The following is a 9003-nucleotide window of genomic DNA, read 5'->3' as shown; positions in this document are numbered from 1 at the left end:
GTAACCTTTTTCGAAAGTTTTTAACTGAGGACTTAAGGCAGTCTCCCTCTGATGGCATACCTGTGACTTGTCAAGACTGCACAAACGAATAACCTTTGCCACTTTCTTTTGTGACAAAAAACAATCTTGTACTCGGTAAAGAAAACAAACAACAAAAAAAAAAACCAAAAAAACAAAAAAAAACAACAAAAAAACAAAAACAAAAACAGACAAAAAGACAACCAACTGGAAAAAAAAAAAAAAAAACTGAAAAAAAATCAAACAAACAAACAAACCTTAAGAACGAGAGACAAAAAGAAACACGGCTTTCATTGCCCACAGAAGTAGATTAGCCTCCCCGGGTACAACTAACGGTACAAGTCTGCGACGTGCGGATGCCTGCAGCTATTTTTAGAACACGCTCGATCCCATGATTCAGCCGCTTCCCAGGCACTGAATGCGAAAGTTCTTATGGCGCTATCCGTCTTCTCTTGCGGTCCACGGAAAGGGACAGGAAGAGGAAATGTGGCGAGTTAAGCAGATTGCATGCCGGGCAATTAAAATAGCCCTCGCCTCCAGACTGCATCAAGCATATCCTCCTCAAACTCTCTTCATCTTGTGAGTCGCGTTTCGTGAGAGGCGGCACTACTACGTTGCTCGGACGTAGTGTGTGGGGGGTTACTCCAGGGCCGACTTTTGGGCCGTTAACGGAGCGGGGGAGGCGGGAGGGTAAAGACACCGCCAACGTAAGACTTGGAAATAACGTTTGAAGTGGACAAGCTGGGAGATTTATTGGGTGGGGGATGGGGTGGGTGGGATGGAGCACCTGGAGTTGAGGGGGGAGAGAACCCCTACACCCTGAAGCTGACGTCTGAGCGATTTGAACTCAACATTACCGACTGCGTTCCTCCACAGACCTGATTGTAGGTAGTCAGACTTTTCGATTACCGATAATTCGTCCCACTTTGGTTACCAAGACTGGCCTCCATCATGTCTCCGAGCAGAAGTTTAACTTTATGGAGTGGAAAAGTTACGGAGAACGGAAACATGAACTGAACATTGGGGAAACATTTCAACGAATGAAAATATGACATTGAATTGTGCATCTCACAACAGTTGTAAACGGTTTAGTTTTGTCTTCTCTTTTAATGTTAAATGCTTGCGACATTTCATTTTTATGATACAACGAATTAATGTTATTTGGTTGTTATTACTTGCAAGCTATTGTGATTTAAAAACGATGCCGACCGAAATTGCCGGCTGAAAGATATTATCACATTTTAAAAGCTCTCAGCTGTCTGCAGTTGAACGGGTTAAAAGACAGTTTGAAGCAATAATATCTTTAAACTCTGTGATTCGCGGTCCATTCACAATTCACCCCTCCTTGTGCGTGGGAGAAACTTTTGTCAACAAGTTTCATGTGACTTTTATTTCCATGCAGAGCTCTCCAGCCACACACTCTCGCTTTTAGACAGCAGGAGTATAAAATGTATTTGTAGATAGGAACATTTTATAAGTAAGTGAATTGTTTTTAATTCAAGGATTATTTGGTTCTCCTCCTGTACTCCCTACCTAAAGATGCCAGCAAGATGATAACCGAATATTTCCTTTTATTATCACCTGTGTGTTCACTAAATACTTCAGCACTCAATCTTTACCTGCTGCCATTCATTGAATGTGACAGTAATATTCCTTATATTGTCTGCTGGCTCTAATGATGATGATCAAAATAATGATAAGTAATAATAATTGACGCTGACGCTTATTATTATTATTATTATTATTATTATTATTATTATTATTATTTACAAGTAAGGTGATTGATTTCAGCGCTAGCATTGAAAATATGTAGGCAAAGACAGGACAATAACAGCATAAAAGACTACAGTAAGAGTTTAACGAAATAGCTACGCCGAAGAATGAAAAAATAAAATAAGGATCAACAGAGATAGAACAAACAGCCATAAGAAATAAGTATGACAGACACGCTCGATAGAGGTTTTAATCGTCCTTTGTGTAGGTGTCTTTATAACCTATCTCTGGAATGGATTTTCCCTCCTTGCTAGAGCAACCAGAACGATTCTATGGGACAGATGCGGTTTGCAGTTTTATTCAGACTGGTTAGCGAGCGGTTTATTTTATTTATTTATTTATTTTTATTTAAGTAGAGGCAACATACTTCATGGAAGGGCGTTTAGTTTTTCCCTTTCTCCCGATTTTCTCTTATCCCCCGCTAATCCCGGTACATTTTTGAGGTCAACACGGGGTCAAGTGTGTGTGGACAAAGACACACCAACTCAGTAGAAGTGCGGACACGACGAGGACAGGTGAGGTAGACTAATCTTTCACGCTTGCTTACCTGTATCAGAGCAAGTGCTGCTTGCTTCATTACCCTCCTGTTTCCTCCTGAACTCGAGGTGCGCGATATCAGCTGTCAGCACGAATCGTTACCGATGGCGTTACTTCCGGAACCTTTTCTTGCGCGCGCAGCACGCGTTACAGAACGTCAAAGCCGTTCACAAATCACTGCTGATTTCATTTGAGATTCTATTTTCACAGCAATTTGTGTCAAATTTTCTGCCGATTTTCGTTGATAGACACGTGTCTATTGGTCCATAGTTTACGGTTGAAAGCCATTTTGGCGTGCAGGTGGCCGAGGGTTTAAGAAGCAGAAATTTGATAATCACAACAGAGCGCTTTTCCTGTTGTTGGACAGCGTCATTAAGCCCCAGAAATATTGAAGCTTTGAGCCACATTTGCCCTTAGTAATTTTGAAAACTGTAGTAATGAAAGAGATAATGTAAAATTATGATTTAAAGACCCACATATGTAATTTTACTTTTGGGACGATGTGCTCTAGACACGGTGTGCCACTTATGCTTGTTGTCCTTGACGCATCAGGATGTGAAACTATTTACCTTTGCCTATCCTAGATATGCAAGATTGATATATTTACATTTCTGTTGTAAATTTTATTCATCGATTATTGTTTATTAAAACAGTTCTCTCCTTTCAGTAAAATAACTTTCCTTACTTTAAAGATTAAGTTCAGGTCTGTTCTAACTTGTGAACTATCTTACAGAGTTATCAGTCTCACTTTTTCTCACTCTGACATCTACTTGATATACGCCTTGCGTCTATACTTCAGCTGACGATAAACAATAAATGAAATAGCTTTTAAAAGAACATTTTCTGCCACGAGGATTATTTACAAACTGGATTTTGTTATAAAATGAAAACTAATCAAATTCTCTGACATGAGATGAGAGTCAGAGGAAAACAAACTATTCTGATGGCGATTTGTGAACTGATTGTGGGTCGAACAAGTGAAGGGTCAGGTTTAAAGGAGGGATCCCCAGCATTCTCGATACCGCATTTTAATAAAACATCATTTCGGCGGTTTCAGACTTTCCCCAAGTGACAGGCTGTTGTTTATGACAATGATGTCACTCATAATTTGAAGTGGCCATCCTTGTCGTATCTAATGGAGAGTTGAGTGACATGGACATTGAATGATCGATTTCCGGCGAATTACCTCCGGTGTGGCGAAATTGTTATTTTGCTTATTTATGTGGTTGTTGTTCTCATTTTTAACATTTCAAAACAATCAGGGAGTCTTATTTTTCAGAAAGAGGGCTAGTTACGATTCTGAAAACTCTCCATTTCCTTTTCTTGTTTGATAGGCACTAGAATACTTGCAATCTTTACCACACCAGGTTCAGATGATTTAGTTGTGTAATGTGAAAACTTCTCTCACGCAGGGATATTATGTAATAGATATTTTTCTATTAATAAAGTTTCTTGTCTTCCACCTACTTCTTGCTCACTGACGGACACCAGACAAACAAACATTCTGCTCTCCTGTTTTTGTTCTAACCGTCATCATTGCTTTTATCGGATGCATATAATATTTCACAGGTGTTCGTAATACAGTAAAGGCATTGTCAGGCTGGATTTTTATATTTCTTTGCATTAGGTCATATGCTAAAGACATCATTAGCCCAATACTAACACACAAAATGTATCAATTCAGTGCAATGTTTCCATCGTTTTGCAAATCATGCGATATATGCGAACCTGACCTCACACAGGGTTCAGACTCCATTCAAGTGCATTGTGGACAGAGCTCTTGTTAATTTATAAATGAAGACAAGATATGCTATTACAACAAATGCAATACCAGCGAACCCAAGCTATTCTCGGTAAAATGACAATATTTCATCTCACCTTACCCTCCGCTCACATCGTGATTATCACTGGATCCCGCTCTTACACAAAGCACGTGACACCACGTGATGGACACAGTATTACAAAAACACTTCAAGAAATAAGGAGATATGCAGTATAATCGCGAAAAGAGTTTGTTTCTTTGTGTAGAATTATAGGATAATGGGAGGCTTTCACCTCTGGATACCCAATCGCTTCTTCTTACCATAACAGTTATATTGTGTAAGAGCAATGTAGAGGTGGTTAGGGAGAGGTAGGGAGGTAACCAGCAGTTTTGGGTAGAGTTGTATAATAGGAGCTCCAATCTGGCGAGGTGGATGAGAGATACATTGAACGAACAAGAAAGAATAATCTACTATCCAAGTATGCTCGACCTTCCGATCCCCTTCCATCGGAGTCAGGTCCTCCCACTCCCCCTTACTGTGACCACTATCTGAAGTTAACAACTTCCCTAGGACATGTTTGGGTTAGCCCATGATAAAAACAATATTAAAAAGAGAAGAAAATTCAAAATTTCGATCGAATCAGATAGATGAATGGTTTATTACAATACGGAAAAAAACGATGATGGGAAAGAAAACACTCAGAACTGACCGGCTCCACAACTCAATTAACATCGCTGAATGGAACTCTTGTGAAATTGTTTACTTGTTCACTTTATGTTCAGAGCTGTGTCTCACTTTCAATACCGCATCGATCGCGACTTTAAATTAACTGTGATGAGATATCGACTGGGACTTGAAGTGGCTTGAAGCATATCCTCAAGTATCAATAAAATGCTAAATAATTTGTGGTTTGATAGATCGCTCAACGGAGCTGCAGACAAAAGATGGAAGGAAAGATATGTCGGATGAAGGAAAGGCTTTTTGAACGATTCTCTATCACTGAAGCTCCTATATAGATATATTGTTTGGTAATAACGGGACAGTGGCAGCAGTTGGTAACTTTAATTTAAAGACCTACCCGGCTATTCCAGCGCCTGAACACAACGGTTTAGTTTATTATTATTTAGACGCACATACGATGTTGATCCATTTGCTTGTCAACGATGAATCCTTTGGGAACCTATAAATATTTATTCCGTAACTGTGAATTTTTCTGTGCATTCAGCAACGACACAATCGTTTTCAAATTTGCGCTCAGCCTTTTAAACATTCAATATTTTCTGGGCAACTTGTATCAGCCATGCTGTCGTCAACCATGGTGCCACCATGGGACACCTGGCTTCGGGTCCAAATGAAGATTTAAACACTTGAGGAAATCGTTTTTATTTAATTTCTCGAGTTTTTGCGTTTCTCCTTTGATTTCATGTTCGGCGTATTAATAAGTGATATGAAAGGAGTCTTTTGAGAGCGATTTGTGTCACCGGTCGGGTAGGTCTGTAATCTCCTCGCTGAAATATTTATCTAGAAGGGAGTTATCGTCAGCTTACTTTAAAAAAAAATAAATAAATAAAAAATAAATAAATAAATAAAATAAAAATAAAATAAAATTATAAAAAAACTGCTTTCTATAGTGTCAAATAATACAAGAGCGATTTTGCTCAAGTACAGCCACGGAGAATATATTCTCTGGACTGCGGTTGTCGGGAACTAATCCAAAGTCATCGCGATTGTTTGTGAGCAGGCACCATGCAAGCTCATCCACGCACGTGCAATGTTCGATCTGCTCGCCATCGATCAAATGCGAGCGATAAGTGCAAGCTTATTCGTAAGCAAAAAGTTTACTGTAAGTAACTGGATCTTCTAGGATAGCGTGCAGCGAGGCGTGTCACGTGACAGCAATCCAGACTATGTAAATCTGTGGTAAACACCAGGCCACAGAATAATCAATGGACAACATCCAACGGACTTCACAAGAGTACAGTATACTTTAGTTACATGTTGCGTAGACTTCAAAACAATGAAAAACCTCATTGAGTATAGGTTAAAGGCCATTCAACAACGATCCGCCGGTCCTGAGCCAGGGCTTCCAGCTGGCCCTCCCTGAAGACCCATGCTGTTGATCTTCTTCTTCTTTTGTTGCTTGTGGTTAGGGATTTCCTTTTTGAGAGTTCGGTGCACGTGGTTTCAGAGCAATTTTCTTGCGGTGTGATCCAGACGTCTGGCAGGGAGCCCATCAGTTTCTGCTCTGTTTCTTTCCCGTGTTCCGCACGTTCCGATCCTTGTTTATACATTCTTCACACCACTCCACGTGCAGCATGCTTCCCAGGGGACTGTTTACTTGCGAGTGTGAGAGCAAGCCCGCAGGCACACACCGAAGCAAATCACCATGAAGTTGAAGACCGGTTGTTTAGACTGCACAAAAATCGCGTGTGGTGGTCACATATCGTGCAACACCTTCAAAGTCTGCTAACAGGGATTTTTTGGTAATGAATAAACAGAGCTCATTATAACATTCTATGTTCACAGACCCCCCATCACTTTAGGCTTTTGAGATGTATTGACCTACAGACATGCCCATACTCAGGAAGAGGTTGAAAACACAGAGATAAGGGTACGGTTATTGTGGATATCATGGACATACTTCGTTTTAGTCAAAGCTACAGCTAATTAAAAAGCTATGACTATATGGATGTCACGTGATCTTTCTGGCATGGCGATGTGTTTCTAGAGAACAGAGGATAGTTGTTCCTCACACATGGAGAAACCGTATCTCTGGAATAACCGCATTGTGTTCAGAATGTCGGCATGATTGATGATAATGATTGATGATGATGATGGGAGAAAACGGATCAACCTGGGGTCAAAGGTCAAGCTCTCTAGCAGGATTCTAACGTCTAGCAGTCAGCTAAGTTACGAATATAGTAGACGCAGTTTAGCTGACTGCTGCAGGCGTTAGCATGTAACTTGCATCCGGACCTTGAAGCTAAAGCGATTGGTCCAGATGTCCCTAGACTTTGAACTTTGATTTTCCAGATGCTTCCTTCCTCCCCGTCTTTTTAGTCTGTATTAATGCTTGCCTGAAAAAAATTGTCTCTGACTCTGACATTCTCTCTCCGGCCGTTTCTTGAAAGAGGCTCAGGCCTTCAGCTTGAGTTCCAGTTTTCTCTCGACCTCTCTCTCTCGTTTTACACACACACTGACACACACACACACACACAGAACACACTCGCGAATGCACAGGCAACAGGTCATAAGTGAGTTCCTAAAGCAGAATCGACTGCCCTGGCCTGCTGGCTCCGGTAAACAAGGACAAAGCTGCAGACGTCTCGACCGGATGGCGGAAATTACCCGTGCACCAAGACTAACAAAGTTGGCGATCCCTGCTTCACGGTGTGCTGGTCTTTGTACCCAGTCCTCCACTTCCGTCAGACAGAGCGCTGCACCCACAGAAAACCGCACAGAGATCGATACCAGACTTTTCCTTCTCGTAAGATCTCTGAAAATTAGTGTATGATTATGATCATAGCGAGATGAAAGTCAACAGAACTATCAATCACTATGATCCCTGATTATACTTCATCATCATGTTATCGAGATAAAAGTGTATAATTATAACAGTAATAAAGCATCGATTTATCACTGAGAATACTGAATGTGGAACATAATTAAAATTTCTCTGTAAATTGTGAACAGTCAGTAGAGTACGGAAATTCTGAGCTACAGAAACAGACTTTATATAAATAATGAACTGTTTAATGTTTGCAATTTACCAGTCAAAATACCTTGCACACACTTGCAATCAATGAATAAAAAGTGTCGACAAAGTTGCATGGTAGGGACAAGAGGTTTGTTTGACAAGAAGCCAAGTTTGTCTTAGTTCGACCCACTGTGAAGCCATTTGGCGAGGCCAGAGGCGAGGTTACTGGTGATTAATTACACCTTGCTTCCACTACAACAAATGGCGATAGGCTCTTGCTCAATGTCTGTGACGAATTAAATAAAATTAATAAAATAATAACAAATTAAAAAATTAATAAAACTCATAAACAAGAACTGCAAAAAAAAAAAAAATTAGATGTTCAAAATGGTAAGCATAATTATATTTGTGATCTTCAGGAGCAAATTTGTCTCGTTCTGCACGCTCGCAGAAGAATCCATGGGAAGTAACTCGTGTTGGATATTCGTCTGTTTAGGTTTGCCTCCCTTAGTCTGACTGGGAGTGTGTATGGAGAAGGAGGGAATGTTTTGGGGAAGTAAACATCGCTTTTTATATAACAGAATAATATAACGTAACACAAAAGACTATATCCATATAATGAAAGATCGAAGCGAAACAAAATCTTTTACGAGGAAAAATATTGAACCTTGAACACAAAGAAAAAGCTATATGTAAGAAACTATATATTTAATGAATAATCGAACAACTGTCGGGATTTTACTTTTACTTTTATCTAGACAATAATTTACCGAACATCAAAATTTAATACAAACTAGTAATATTTCTCTAGAAACGCATAGACGAGAGCAAGCGACTGAGCTATAACTCGCGACCCTTGCTTAGCGTGACCCATGACCTGCCAGCGAACGACGTGCTGCGGCGGAGAGTGGCCGATACCGGAATGCTGATCCTTCAGGGAGGCAGGAAGGGGGAAGAAACGGATCTCCCTTTCTCGCCAGGCCAGGGAGGGAGGTGGATGGGGCGTGCACTGGGATTGGGCGGTGTGAGACATCCACACATTCAAATCCGAGGCTGGCGTGAATCGCAAGGCGACCCTCGATGTGTGCACACACACGCCTCGTGTGTAGCGTGGTCTCTCACTCTGTACCTCTCTCTCCAGCGACCACCTCTACCGACGAGTAAGCCAACGAAGCTACAGCTGGTCGGACGACTGTTTCCAACAGGATGCTGCTT

The sequence above is a fragment of the Pomacea canaliculata genome, linkage group LG4 (genome assembly GCF_003073045.1).
Source record: "Pomacea canaliculata isolate SZHN2017 linkage group LG4, ASM307304v1, whole genome shotgun sequence".
Taxonomy (NCBI): Eukaryota; Metazoa; Mollusca; class Gastropoda; order Architaenioglossa; family Ampullariidae; genus Pomacea; species Pomacea canaliculata.
The sequence above is the reverse complement of the archived record's forward strand: the minus strand, read 5'-3'. Positions refer to the sequence as shown.